Source organism: Pogona vitticeps, chromosome 5, assembly GCF_051106095.1.
Source record: "Pogona vitticeps strain Pit_001003342236 chromosome 5, PviZW2.1, whole genome shotgun sequence".
NCBI lineage: Eukaryota > Metazoa > Chordata > Lepidosauria > Squamata > Agamidae > Pogona > Pogona vitticeps.
Genome location: NC_135787.1, coordinates 194,354,528 through 194,368,358, shown reverse-complemented (window position 1 = coordinate 194,368,358; position 13,831 = coordinate 194,354,528). Strand labels below are relative to the sequence as shown.

The 13,831-nt window shown below is 46.6% G+C and overlaps 1 protein-coding gene across 4 annotated transcripts in view; it reads left to right on the top strand.

The window, feature by feature from the left end:
* Positions 1-295: 295 nt before the first annotated feature.
* The window catches only part of NRF1 (nuclear respiratory factor 1), a 77,007-nt gene continuing 63,471 nt past the window's right edge, over positions 296-13,831 (top strand). For 2 of the 4 annotated variants that reach the window (XM_073002439.2, XM_073002441.2), the window contains exon 1: positions 296-906. The gene's annotated coding sequence lies outside the window, so the exon portion shown is untranslated. Of the gene's footprint in view, positions 907-982; positions 12,870-13,831 lie in introns of those variants that run through there. The other 2 variants (XM_078376536.1, XM_078376535.1) reach the window with 2 other exon arrangements.

Genomic DNA, 13,831 nt, shown 5'->3' with positions numbered 1-13,831 from the left:
GACCTTATTAACATGGCGCCTCCACCGTCCCCAAGTCCGCCACTTCGACCTTCCTAAGATGGCGCCCTCCTCTTCCTAGTCCTCGTCTGCAGACGGCGAGCGCCCTTCCCATCATGGCGGCCACAGAAAAAGCGGGAGGGGAAAAAAGCAGCGCCACACTTCAGCAGGGACGACATCCAAAGCGACCTTCTCCTCATGGCGCCCGCCCTCTCCCGATCGCCCCCCCCCAAAAAACCCTCTCCTCAGGGACGTGCGAGCTCCCCCGCCCTTTTCTTTCCCCCCGCAAAAAGAACCCCCTCCGCCGCGGACGAGGGCCACCCGTACACATCGAACCTCCCCCCGCGGCGCAGCCTTCCTCGCCCTTCCCATCATGGCGGCGCGGAAGCTCCCCTCACGTCGTGCGTCCTCCCTCCTTCCCCCTCCGGCCTGCTGCTCCTGCTGCAGCGGCGGCGGCTACTCCTACTCCCGTCACCCCCCCCTCCCGCCGGACTCGAGGCCCCTTCTGAGGCGTGCGGCCTACTCCTCTTCCTCCCATCCTCTTTCGAGCCCGGGCTGTCGTCGCCCTCAGGGCCTCGCCCGTTTCCCCCCCCCCCCAATTCAGGGCCACAGGCCTCGCCGAGGCCCCGACCTGAGGCGGAAAGTCTGTGCGTGTGTGTGTGAGAGAGAGAGCGAGAGAGCGGGCCCGCGCGCGCGCTCCCGCTCCCTCACTCCCTTCCTCCCGCCCGCCCGCGCCCAGTCCGTCTGCCCGCCTCTCTCTCTCTCTCTCTCTCTCTCTCCGTCTTTCTCCGTCCGCCTCAGCGGGGCTCGAGCGCTCGCCTTCCCGCCGGCGCCGCCAGCCTCTCCTCCTCTCCTCTCCTCTCCTCGCCTCTCGACGGCGCAGGCCCGCTGCAGCGCAGCCGCTCTGAGGTGAGTGTCCTACCGCGCAATCTCCCAGCCGCTCCCTCACTCCCTCACGCCTCGCGCAGCCCAGGCAGCCCCGGCGCAGCCGCAGCAAAGGCGGGGTGGGGGGGGGAGAGAACCCGCCGCCGTCGTCGCCTCAGCCGCCGCCTCAGCCGCCTCCGCGCCGGCGCTTCGGGCGCCTTGGGGCAGGCCGGCCCCCCGTCAGGGAAGGGAGGGAGGGAGGAAGGAACGACCGAAGGAACGACCGAACGACGCGGCGCTTCTTTCTCTTCTCTCCCCCTCCCCTCACCGCCCCGGCCTTCTCCGCCGTCTCAGCAGCCGCCTCCGCCTCTGAGGAAACCGGGCCCGGAGAAAGAGAGGCCTGGCCTGGCCTGGTCGGCGGGAGGGAAGGAAGGGAAAGAGGGCCGCGGCGAGGGTGGCGGGAAGGACCCTCTCTCCCTAACAAACCTGCGTTCTTCGGCCTTTCTTTCCCCCCCCCCTTTTTCAAGGGAGGGTTGGAATTAAAAACATATCTCTCTATTGAATCACCTCTTCTAAGGAGCCTTTCTTTAGGGGGGAGAGGAGGGGAAATCCCACCCCCCTTTCCTACCTCAGAACTCCCCCACACGCCCCCAAAAAAGAACCCAAATCCCAACTCTTTCCACCCAAATCCCTCCTCCGAGGAGACTGGCATGGAGGATTTGGGGTCCCCCCCCGACTTACTTGATTTATTTAATCTTTTATGCGTGCCTTGGTGGCATTTTAGAAATTTGGGCGGGAATTTGTATTTTAAAAAGGGTGTGTGGCGTTTCCCACATATATGGACACAGAGAGAGAGATGTGTGTGTGACATATTTACATGCATACATACACGCATGGACACACACACACATACACAAATGTAGGGGCACGTGTGCACACTTTTCCATCCACAAGCAACTCTGGTTTAAACCTGCAGCCACGGGTGGCCTTGTCAAAATGGGAACCTATTTTTCTCCTTTTCCCTCCATGGAAGGAAATATGAGACAGTTTCCTGATGATCCTCAGAAACCACCACTGCAATACATACATTGCTTTTCTTGGGTGGGGAATTTGGAATGGGGGAGGGTGAGTCCTGATTTAAGGAAGGAGAAAGAGATAATAGGAGGCCTAAGAGAGATAAGAAATCAAGAATCGCTTTTCGTAAATACAGTCCCCCCCTCCATATGGAAGCAGGGCTTCTTTAACTGGAAAATGGGGGATTAAATGTGCATGATGATTAAATAATCAGCTGGGTAGCAAGAGTAATCCTAAAAGGCAAGGCATTTGCTGTAAAAAGAGAGAGAGAGAGAGTGAGTTTGTATTCTGTGGCTAATTGGTGATCCTAGCTATAATAGTCCCCTTGCTGAATGTTTGGTCAGCATTGACATCAGGAAGGCAAGAAGAGATGGGGAGCAGATGTGCCACCCCACCCCTGATCCTTCGAGAGCCAAGCCTGAGATCTCATCCCAAAAAGTCTTACATAAATCCCATTGCATCTACTCTAGTTGAGTCTACCAACTGGAATTAGATGGGGGCAGCATAGGAGCCCTATCTAATCCCTGTTGTTGTGAGTTCCTACAGCTCTCTACAGTCCTAGTTATCTAACTTAAGCTTTTATTGTTAATTGGCCTCAATTGATCTTCCAGTTTGCCAGTTCGTGCCCTCCAGTAAAGGTAAATAAAATAGAACATAATCCATTCGTGCCTGTGGCTTCTTTTAGACTTGCACATTTTAAATTTAAATATATGTATGCTTTTCCTGAGCAAGGAAGTGCAAAAGGGACCTATAAATAAATGCATAAGAAGTCTCTAAACATTTTCAAGGTTTCTAGCTGAATCTGCTCACTGAGGAGAGAATGTCATTTATCATCTGTATCTGGCTATGAGTGGCAGGTCTGGAAGGTGCAAGAGGGAGACCATTTTTTGTCTAAATGTAGACAATAAAAAATCCTGTATTTCAACCAAATAAATCTGTAGAAAAAGGAAGGAAGCGAAACAGAAGGATTTCCTGATTGTTTCCCTAGTGTCCCTTGATGTCTTCAAATACTGTTAAGGATGCGGTGGAAGGAAAAGGGAAATAATTTTGCCTCGTAACGGAATAGCAGGGAAAATGCAGTATGAGGTGACTGATTGATTTCTTTCCCTTTGAATCCATGGCTGCAGATTTGGGAGGGGAAAGATTCCATGTTCCTATCACATTCTGTCCAGATAGCCCTGAAGTGAGAAGAATAGCTGCTTGATTTTGCTTGTTCTTGACGGTGATGCCAGGACAACTGCCTTGAGTGGCCTGTGTCACGCAAGGGAGGCTGGAAGGAGGGTATCAGTGTTTGACTTGATGCCGTTGCCTCCACCCAAAGAAACACCAAGAGTGTGAATAGATGCCATTCCATGTTCTGGCCACCGTAATAGGAAACGCTGGTACCTCTGGTGCTTGGGAGGGGCCCTAACTTTGTTTCGTGGTGTTTGTTTGATTCTTTTTAGTATTTGTATATTTACTGTTTTTAGCTTTTAAATATTATCTTTTAATGAGGGAAGCCAGCTCGGGTCCTTTCCAGAAGAAAGGTGGAGTATAAATAAATAAATAATAGTCTTTATCAGTCAGTACAAGCAGGGACTGATAGCCCCTTTGAGTCTGGACCTACAAAGTGTCAGGTTCTATTTTACATCTTGCATGTGCCTTTCACACAAAAGGGTCCATCTTTTCCCTGGTAGATTTTATTATTTATTTATTGCCGTTCTTTAACCTGGTGCCCTTCCCGTGGTTTGGGTCACAACCACCATCCTCTGCCATTCTACTGCTTTTGTGGAAGGCCACTCTATAGGTTGTCTTCCTTGTTAGACATTTATGCATTTAAATTTCTGTATTTGAGCAGGAGGAAAAAAGCCGTGGCTCGGCGGGTGTGCGTGTGCACTTTTTCCTCAGTTTCCATCAACACAACCTATGACTAGAAAGGGAGATGTTTGTTTTGCGAAGTAGGCCTCAAGATTCCTTCCCATGCCCAAGTTTTCGTCATATACCGGGAAACAACAAATGAAGTACTAGAGGTCTGTTATCCTGCATTTGAAAGCTCAGTTCTGGAAATTAGTCCAGCCCAAGACCTTGCTATAGCCTTGAGGGCTTACTCCAGCTAAATGTCTCTTTGCCTATGGAGAGAATGGGTGTGGTGTGGTTATTCTAATCTAATCTAGGTGGGACGTTGAACTGTATAGGACTGCAGGAAGCTTTATGTGATATAGGGCAAATCCAGTTGTTTCAGATAGAATTTAGTCTAATCTAGTTAGGAATAGAAATGTAAGACAGTAGCTGCTGTGTAAGTCATTTGAAAGTAATGCAGTTAATATCTAGATTCTTGGGAAGATGGGACATGTTTATGCAGGATACTGTATATGGTTAAGAATTCTGACAAGAGGCAGCTGTGGCAGAAAACGCTTGATTCCTGTGCACTTTAATTGTCAACAAATTTATTGTGGTATGGAAGTGAAAATGGACAGTGTGAAAATGTGTAAATGGGGTAGTCTTTAAGGTCTTACAGCTGGCTGATTAGGTCAGTGGTTTAGGTATCCAGCTGCAGACGCAGAGGTTGAGAGTTCAGTTCCCCTGTCGGCCTTCTGTGAAGCAGAGCCAGCCTGTGTAACCTCGAGCAAACTGCACAATCCCAGGACGCCCCCCAGAAGAAGGCAACGAAAAACCACTTTTGAGTACCGTCTACATAGAAAACCCTGAAAAGGGTCACCATAAGTAGGAATGGACTTGATGGCGCATGATGATGATGATGATGAAGGTCCCACAGGAGTCTTTGGTTACTGTTTGTAACGTACATTGTGACTGGCAAGAAAGATAAGATGATGTGAGCACTTTCCATCAGTATAACATGGATTGGGCCACATGTTTCTAAGACTTTGATTTTGCACATACTATGAAAGTTCAGAGAATGGTCCCTATTAAAATTACATCCTCATGTGTGCAGAAATAGCAGTAAAATTGTTTTAAAATAGGGTACATTGATATGCAGATGTCAGAGAGTACCTGGATCTGTGGCTGTGTCTTCGGTAGTTCTACAAAACTGGTTTTTATCCAAACTTCTTTTGGAAGTTTGTCTTGTTTGTTTGTTTAAAATATTTTACTTGTGACGTCTTCAGAATGAGCCATGTAGCAAGAACCTCAGCAGGTTTACTCAGAAATGAAGCTTAATGGAAATCGGAGATAATTTCCAGTAGCTATTTGTTTAGGATTGAGGCCACAATCTCTAACCATGATTCTTCTATAATGAACTTAGATGGTTTAAAAAAACAGGAAGTCAGTAATCCTTCCCACAAACCTTTTCTGCCTGCCATGTTTTGACACCCTGTTCTCCTTACTGTCAAACAGCTTGTCACAAAAAATCCTTAATTTCCTTCCCACATGCCTAGAAAAAGCATGTGGATAAAAATACTCTGCATCTGCATAGTTTCAAGGAAATGTTTCACATGCACAATATAAGTGATATCTCAGTAGAGAGACTATGTGGTAGAATGATGGGAGCAGGAGTGGGGGGGGTTGTATGGCCCTCCAGATGTTGGAATTAGCCCTTACTATCTAGGACTGGTGAGCACAGAGTCCAACAACATCTGGAGAGTCACAGTTGCTCACACTGAATCTCACTGTTGGGTGAGACACATTCAGATCCCAGCTTGGTTCTTAAAACTCATCGCTGGCTTTGGAGAAGAGATGGTATGTCTTTAACCCTCATCACAGACATGTTGTACAGATATGCCTTTTGGTGAGCTCTTTGAAATAACAAGATAACTAAAGAGCTGCCAGTAAGTGAAGGAGTATATAATGCAGGGAGCATTGTTGGCCTCCAGTTCCACGCTTGTGTGGCAGAAGGTGATGAAATTATAGTTCAGCAACATAGACTCTAGGGCTCCCCAACCCATGGCCTAAAGCAGCCATTCTTGACCTTTTTTGGCCACAGCTGTAAACACAATAGGAAAGAAATTTACGCTGAGTTGCATAACGAACCTTATAAGGTGGTGTGTGAAGATCTGTTTCCAGTTTGCGGGCCCCCTTCGAATGGGCCAGGGCCACCAGGGGGATATATGGCTCCTGTTGAGAATGGCTGGTCTAAAGCAAATACTGTATATCACAGCGGAACGGCTCTGTATGTTGAAAAAGTGAGGAAGTGTTTTAGTTACGCTTAGGAAAATCAGGTGAATGTTCTGTAATTAAAGTGAGGACCTGCTAGTCCTGTAGCAAAGGCTGGGTGGGAAAACAGGCTCATTATTATGGCCTGTTTTTTTGTTACATCAAAAAGAAAGGTTTGATTAAGAGTGTGGCGGAACTCAGTGCAAATCAAAAGGCTGCAGGGTGTAACAGTTGAAGTATTGGACTAGAATCTGCATTCATATACTCCCTCATTTTTGAAGTTCACTGGGTGACCTTGGACCGGTCACTTTCCCAGCCTAGCTAGGGTCATTCTCAAGATAAAAATGGGGAGGAGGATTATGTGTGTCACTTTGAGTACCTTGAAGAATTGGTAGGATATAAATGTGACCATATGTATGTATTCAGTGATTGATTGACTAAGTCACAATATTGCGAATGTTGTGTTTGCGCTTTGAGAAATCGGGCAGATTCATTCTTCTGGTCGTTTTAATCGTTCCCTCTTCCTCCTGGTCTTATGGCCCATATAGACAGCAGGTACATTACCGACAAAAGACTCCAGCCTTTTGTCTTACTCCAACCTTCCTTTGTTGTTATGTCTGGTGTGTTACTTCGGCAAGCATTTGCTGCTAGTCGGCCTGGCACAACTGCTTCCTGTTCCGGTGACGCAACCTTTCTCCAAGTTAAAGTGTGGTGCTTTAGTAAATCAATCTGAATTCTAGTCATGGCACCAGTGCAAATGCTAAGAGGCTTTAGGCAGAAAAGTATGGATAGGATGCTGATGAATCCAGAACTGAGAAGAATGCATGGATGGCGTGTGTGGTTAATTTCTAAATATATATCGACACATGAGAACTGCTGGATGCCTCCATGGTTTAGGTCTCTGGCTGCCAAGCCAGAAGTTGGAAGTTTGAGTCCCCATTATACCTCCTTGACAGGGGTTGGACTCAAGGATTCATAGGGTCTCTTCCAGCCCTGCAGCTGTATGATGATAATTATCCTTAATGATCCTTACTGGATAGCTCAGTGGCTTAGGTCTCTGGCTGCAGGGCCAGAGGCTGGGGGTTCAGTTCCCCCCCTGGGCCTCCTTGACAGGGGCTGGACTCAGTGATCCAGAGGGTCTCTTCCAGCTCTGCAGTTCTAAGATGATGATCATTATACAGTACAGTGGTGCCTCGCTTAATTGCGATAATCCGTTCCAGGAAAATCGCTGTTAAGTGAAAATGTCGTAAAGCGAAAATAAAAAGCCCATTGAAACCCATTGAAAACTGTTCAGTGCATTCCAATAGGCTAAAAATTCACCGTCCAGCGAAGCTCCTCCATACAGTGGCCATTTTCGGTGCCTGTATAGTGAGGAATCCGTCCCTAAACACAGTGGGGAGCCATTTTAATTACCCGGCTGCCATTTTGAAACCGCCGATCAGCTGTTAAAAAAACATCATTTTGCGAAGAATTGATTCCCAAAGCAGGGAAGCAATCATCGCAAAGTAAAAACACCCTATTTAGACCATCGTTTTACGATTGCAAAAGCGATCGCAAAAACGTTGTGAAGCGGATTCGTCATAATGCGGGGTAATCGTAAAGCAGGGCACAACTGTACCAAGTTAGATCTTGGGCTTTTCTGGCTTAATGCTGTCTGCTCTGGCAGTTACTCTTAGGGGGTCTCAAACAGACATCCTCCTCGGCTTCTAATTGAAATTATTTAATTGGGGATGCCAAGGCTAGAACACAACATTGTGAAAGTTGGAAGGACTTATAAGGCCACTGAGTCCTTCTCTGACTACCGAGGTAACCCACATCTGTGTAACACATACATGATTCCAAATGCTCTCTCCTAGTAACAACTACCAAGCATCGTCTGTGGCTTATCAGTTGAAAACAACGTGCATGTGTTTGGAGAACTGCAGTTGGTCCAGGAACCCGTTTTCTACCCCAACAATCTTCTGGGATGACACAGACTCAAAAATAGGGAAATTGATACTGCAAGTGGCCAGAAGTCAGCTTCTGGTTTTGAAAAAAAAAGGAATGTTTTTTGGAGTGTCAAACTCTGAAGCCTATTTGAAAGGTGAACTTCTTCCTCTGGAGTGTTCCAGAAAAAGCAGTTCATATTTTTTCTCTGGGAAATGGTGTTTTTTTTTTTTTAGGAGAGCGATCAGAGACTCTTAACCGGGCTGTGGTCTGCAGTAATAGCTTTAGAGTATCTATTTGGTCCATCCCTATGTTTGGCATGGTTTTACTGAGGTTTCAGAAGTTTTGCTACACTTTGAGTTGTGCCGGCTTGGATCCGTTTGTGGATCTGCTACAAGAGCAGTGGTAAGCCATTGTAAAGGTAATTACTTTCATGTGAACGATCCTTCAGACATGGTCATCCACGTTTGGATCGCAGTCCCGTGTTTGCCCCTCAGAAGTGCCCTTGAGAAAAGTCACAGCCCACCCTGGCAGTCTAAGGAGTGGATATACCTGTTCTCCTCTAGTTCCTCTTGTCGTGACAATACTTTTCCTCCCTACCTCTGACTTGGGGGAGAGGCGGAGATACTCCCTCATGCAGTTTCTGAGGCTGCAGTGATCCTCCAGCAGAAAGCCTGAAAGGATGAAGGAGATGGCAGGGGAAGGGGGTATCAGGAGATAGGTCTCTCATGTGCTCCCAGAGGGATCCGGTGCGGCCACGGTGAGATACAGGAAGCTGGACTAGAGGGGCCCTTGGCCTGATCCTTTAGGCCTCCTCTGATGTTCTTATGGCTCCCAAGTGACAGACATGTATCTGTGTATACCTGCTGCCTACACCCAAAACAGATCCATGCTTTCCAGCTCCAGGTTTAGAAGTACAGAGGGGGTATGGGCTGGAAGGATGCTTGGTGTTTGGCAGTGGCACATTTACAAGCTCCAGAGGGCACAGAGCATGAGTGGAACAGCACCAGCCCTCAGCGGCCAAGCTGGCTGTAGGATTCTGGGCATTGTGGCCTGGAAAACATGTTACACGGTTACAGAGCACGTTACCATAGTCTCTCGAGACTGAAGGATGCCTAATCTAATCTGAGGTCTGGGGGGAAAAAGCTGCAGGAGTCTCATTTGCCCCAGAAATCAGAACAGATAATCTTATTTATTTATTCAAAATATTTTTACCCCACCTTTTTCATTAAAAAGGACCCAAAAAGGTAGCTCAGATGGGAACTCCTTGATGAAGCTGGAACATCTTACCAAAGAGAGAGGCGGGGGGGGGGGGGAGAGATGAACCTGGCCTGTTTAACTTCTGGAGGCAACACTACAGGGCCACTTTCTTTCCTGAGAGAGCTACGCTTGGGTTCCCTTTATGGCTGCCCCCCAACCTTGCTTGCTTCTTCCTGAGAAACCCTGTCTTCCTCTGCAAGTCTTGATCTTTGGTGTCAGAAATCAGGGCCCGATGCCAGGCAACTTGGAGGACCAGGCTCTTTAATGTTCTTTAAGGGTTACGGCTGTCACTGGATCTGGCGCCTGGCGGAGGCAGGTCATAAGTGCCCGCATTCCGCTGGAGAGGTGGCAGTGTAGGTGGAGGAGAGTTTTGATTCTGGCCAGTGGTGTAATCTTTAGGCAAACAGGTCAAGGCACTCGCTAATAAGACGCTTGGATGCCAACATTCCACACTGCTTCTGTTGCTCATATGTTCAAAACAAAGAACTGCTTTGTATTCCTGTCTCCTTTTCCTCAGCAGCCCAGGCCATTTTTCCTTAAGGAATCTATCTTTCTTGCTTCTTAATATGAGCTGTTGCTAGAGAGTGTGCTCTTAAAATACCGGTCCTCACTGTGCAGTGTTTGGGGTGTAGGGGAGGCTTTTGGCACTCTGTGCATGCAGGAGCTCTGCTCTTGCTGCGGACCGTTTCCTGGTGGGTGCTGTGCTTTTTGTTAGATGGGTTTATGTGGCCTTCTTATGAGCATACATGTTGAATACTATAAACAAACAAACAAACAAACAAACAAACAAACAAACTAGTCATGAAGTGGGCAAAGGGGCACTTTGGCATAAAATGTATTTGTTTGTTTGTTTGTTTGTTTATTTATTTATTTATTTATTTATTTATTTATTTATACCCCGCCCCTCTAGACCATGTCTAAAAGTATGAAGGGCAGATCTGGCGAAAATTGTGAATTAAAATAGGGTATTGATTGGGCCAACTTCTGTTTGGCATAAGCAAATGTTTTCCAGAATGGTCTCTTAAGGGATGGTTAGATTAAATATACTGTAATGTGTTTTAAGTTGCTCCTGTGTTGTGCTTGTTGCTAACTTGGCCGCTGCGCAGGTCAGTGTGAGGGTTCAACTTTTGGCTCCAAATTCAATTTCAGGAAATCAGTAGAACTTGTTGTTTCAAAACGTGTATGGGATTTATTGGGGCATTAAACAAAAAACAAGTGTCTGGAACAGGATGACGAGTCCTTTCTCTTTCTGCCAACGGGTCCGGAAGGGGCTTCCATTCGTCAAACAGGGTTTCTATCACTGCAGTTCCAGGGTCCCGAGAGATCAGCGGGGACCTAGTCCTTTATGGTCTGCCTCATTGTGCCTTCCAGCAGGGGCATGGTCTGCTCATCCAGATCATCATCCCACAGCATCCATCCATTGGGGGCTTGGTTCTCCCAGAGTCCTCCCTGCAGCTCCTTCTCTTCCTCTCCCTTCCTCTCCATTCCAGCCTTTCTCTCTGCTCGTTCCTTTTCCTCTCTCAATCTCCTTCTCCACTCCCTCGCCTCTGTTTCCCCCCAATAAGAGGGTCTAGAGGGGGAACCTCTACTCTTCTATAATCTGCCTCCTCTTGGGGGCACTCTTAATCTCTCCCATAATCCAGCCCACGGATCCTGCATCCACACCCATTCCAACCGGGCAGTCACTGCTCTTCCCTCCTCTCTACTCCCCCAGTCCCTGCTTCAAATGCCACCCTCCTTTTTTTCTCTCTTCCCACCTTTTCTCCTTGAACCTCCCCTATCATCACTTTCTGTATGTCTTCTGTCAGCTCCTCCATCATTGTCTCCTGCGGAGGTTCCACTGTAGGTTCTGGTAGGGGCTTGGGGTCCACTTCTTTAGCTTTGTTGTTGAGGATGGATGGCTCTCCAGCGAGTGGGGTATCCCTCTCCCCCTCTGTCTCACCGTCAGTAAACGAGCAGAGCCCCGAGACTCTGGGTATGTGGTACATCTACGCATTTGCATGTTTTGATAATATAAAATAAATGGTCTGGGTGGAAACATAAAACAAATAAAATATAAGCACATAGACAAAACTGGTTATGCTGCACTCCAATGGCACATTCGTGTGGGTTTTGAAAATGCGGCTTCAGGATGGCCAGCTGGATTAATAGATTATTAGAGTTGAGACTTATGTGCAAACGGTAGAGGTCATAAGAACTGGGCCAAAATGTGCTTTGGCCTGCTGATGGCCCATGGATGTCTCAGTTAAGAATATTTATTTAAAATATTTTTGCCCCACCTTTCTCCTTAAAAAAGACCCGAGGCAGCTTATTTATTGTTTATTTAAAATAAACAAATAAAGCGTACATCCCCAAAAGACAATATTTAAAGCTAAAGGCTGAGTATACAAATAACTAAAAGATCAAACAAATACCACACTAAAACCGGTAAGCAAAGACAACACAAAACTCATTTAAAAGCAACAAGACACAACAAGCCATTAAAAAACCCTACTCAGGCAGCTAATCACTAAGGGAAGAGAAAGGTCTGGGCCTGCTTCCAGAAGAACAGCCAAGATGGGGTCAGCCTGGCCTCCTGTGGCAGGGAGTTCCAAAGTCTGGAAGCAGCAACATAAAAGGCTCATGATTCACCAAGTGCATCTGTGGGGCTGAGGGAAACGCCTCCCCTGATGATTTTAACAACCAAGCAGGCTCCAAAAAGGGAGACACAGTCTTTGAGATAGCTTGGACGAAGATTTGCTAATACAGTAGTTTTGCTAATATTTCCTGCATGCTAATCATAGCTCAAACTGTATTCCTTTTCGACTGCTTTGGTCCGAAGCCGTTTGAGGAGCCAGCCTTTCTGGAACACGCTCAAGAAATACTTCCTTTTTGAGCACCATTATATCACACAAGACGTCTTACAGCCAAACATCCTTATTGTCCTGGGCAAATGTAAAGCGTTGCAGACGAGGAAGGAAAAAAGTCAATAAATCCCAATTTCATATCAACACTGATGGGATTTGAGTGGTAATATCTGGCCAAATAAGGGATCTTGGGATTGTGGTAGATAGTTTGGTGAAAATGTCAATATGAGGTGCAGCTATCGTTAAGAAAGCAAAGTCCACATTGGACCTAATTAGGAGAAAAACTCAAAAGCAAGCTTGTATGCAAATCCATTCATGGCCACAGCAGGAATACTACACATACATCTATCACTAAGTGTTAAAGCTGTAACATTTTTGGCTGAGAAAGAAGACAAGTTAAGGGAGATAAGTTGAAAGTATATAAAATTATGTATTATCAGGACAAAAAACAAAGATTTAAAAAGAAGATGAAAAATGTGGCATCTTAAAGATTAGTTGTTATATTTTAATGTGAGCTGTCATGGACAAGTCTACTTCCTCAGACAAGGTGCTGCAGCGTTTTTATTTTTAATGTTTATTTTTCTTTTGTTTTTGGCTTGAAAGGCTAGCACAGGCTGACATGCCTGCCTCTTCTGAAACTGTAAAAAATCATCGTCTCATGCTCAAAACTTGGGGTGAGCCACAGAAACTGAACAGTGAGATACTCAGAGGAGACGGTTGGACGTCCTTCGCAGACCGTGCAGCTAAACAGGAATTCACAGCTATGAGATGCAGGGAGGGCTGCCCCTGTAGAAGGCTTTAGAAGAGGACTAGGTATTGATTTGTACCCATTAATGGTTATTTATCCCCTACGATATTAAAAGGAGGACAGTGGCTCTGAAAAGCAATTGCAATTACATACTTTGGTCCTCCTGATGGGCTTTGCATTGTGAACCAGTTGGCCACTGGTTGCCAGAGTAGTTAGGCGTTTGCTGTGACCCATGCTGGTTTTTTACCTTCTTGTGACTGGTCATAAAAAAATGAGCAACATAATTTTAAACGATCTATCTCCTGCTACTTAGCAAATCAAAAAAGGGGTGCCATTCTGAAAAGTGTTCTGAATTTAGCCTCCGGGCTGTTTATGGCTTGCCAGTTCTGCATGACAGATCTCAAAAGTCTTGACAAAATTTTCATGGCCCTCAGCAATGCTGGCTCATCAGGAACTCAGGCTGTTATAAAAAGTCTGCACCAGTTTCCCCCCACCCCACCCCCAGGACTGTTATCAGGTGCTTTGTGACAGCAGACCATGAATCCTGCCTGCCTGGGTGCTCAGATGGAAAGACGTTAACGTCACGGTAAAGGAAACACATTTCACCTCTCTTAAGCCTAGAACTTGAAATAAAGCCATAAAGGGTGGAAACTCTCTTGGTTTAGACATTCAGGGTCCAAAGTGTGAACCGATTCGTTACCAATGGAAACCATTCCTTGTCTGCTGTGTGAATTTGCATCCACATGTAGGTGTTCATATGGAATTATGAAACTGAGCCCTACCCTTGTGTAAAATTACAAATCTTCTGGCCTCACATGCAAGGGGTCGCATCAGGTTTTCTTCCTTTAGTGCTTTCTTACGCTCAGGTCAGTTTTTATATCCAAATATTTGAAAGTCTTCCCGTCAGCTGAACTACAGTCCCCAGAATCACAAGGCGGGCCAAGGGATTCTGGTGGCTGTAGTCAGGAAGAGTCACTCTTCCATCTTTGCATAGCCCATAAAGGAGCAAAGGGCTGTAGGACGTTGG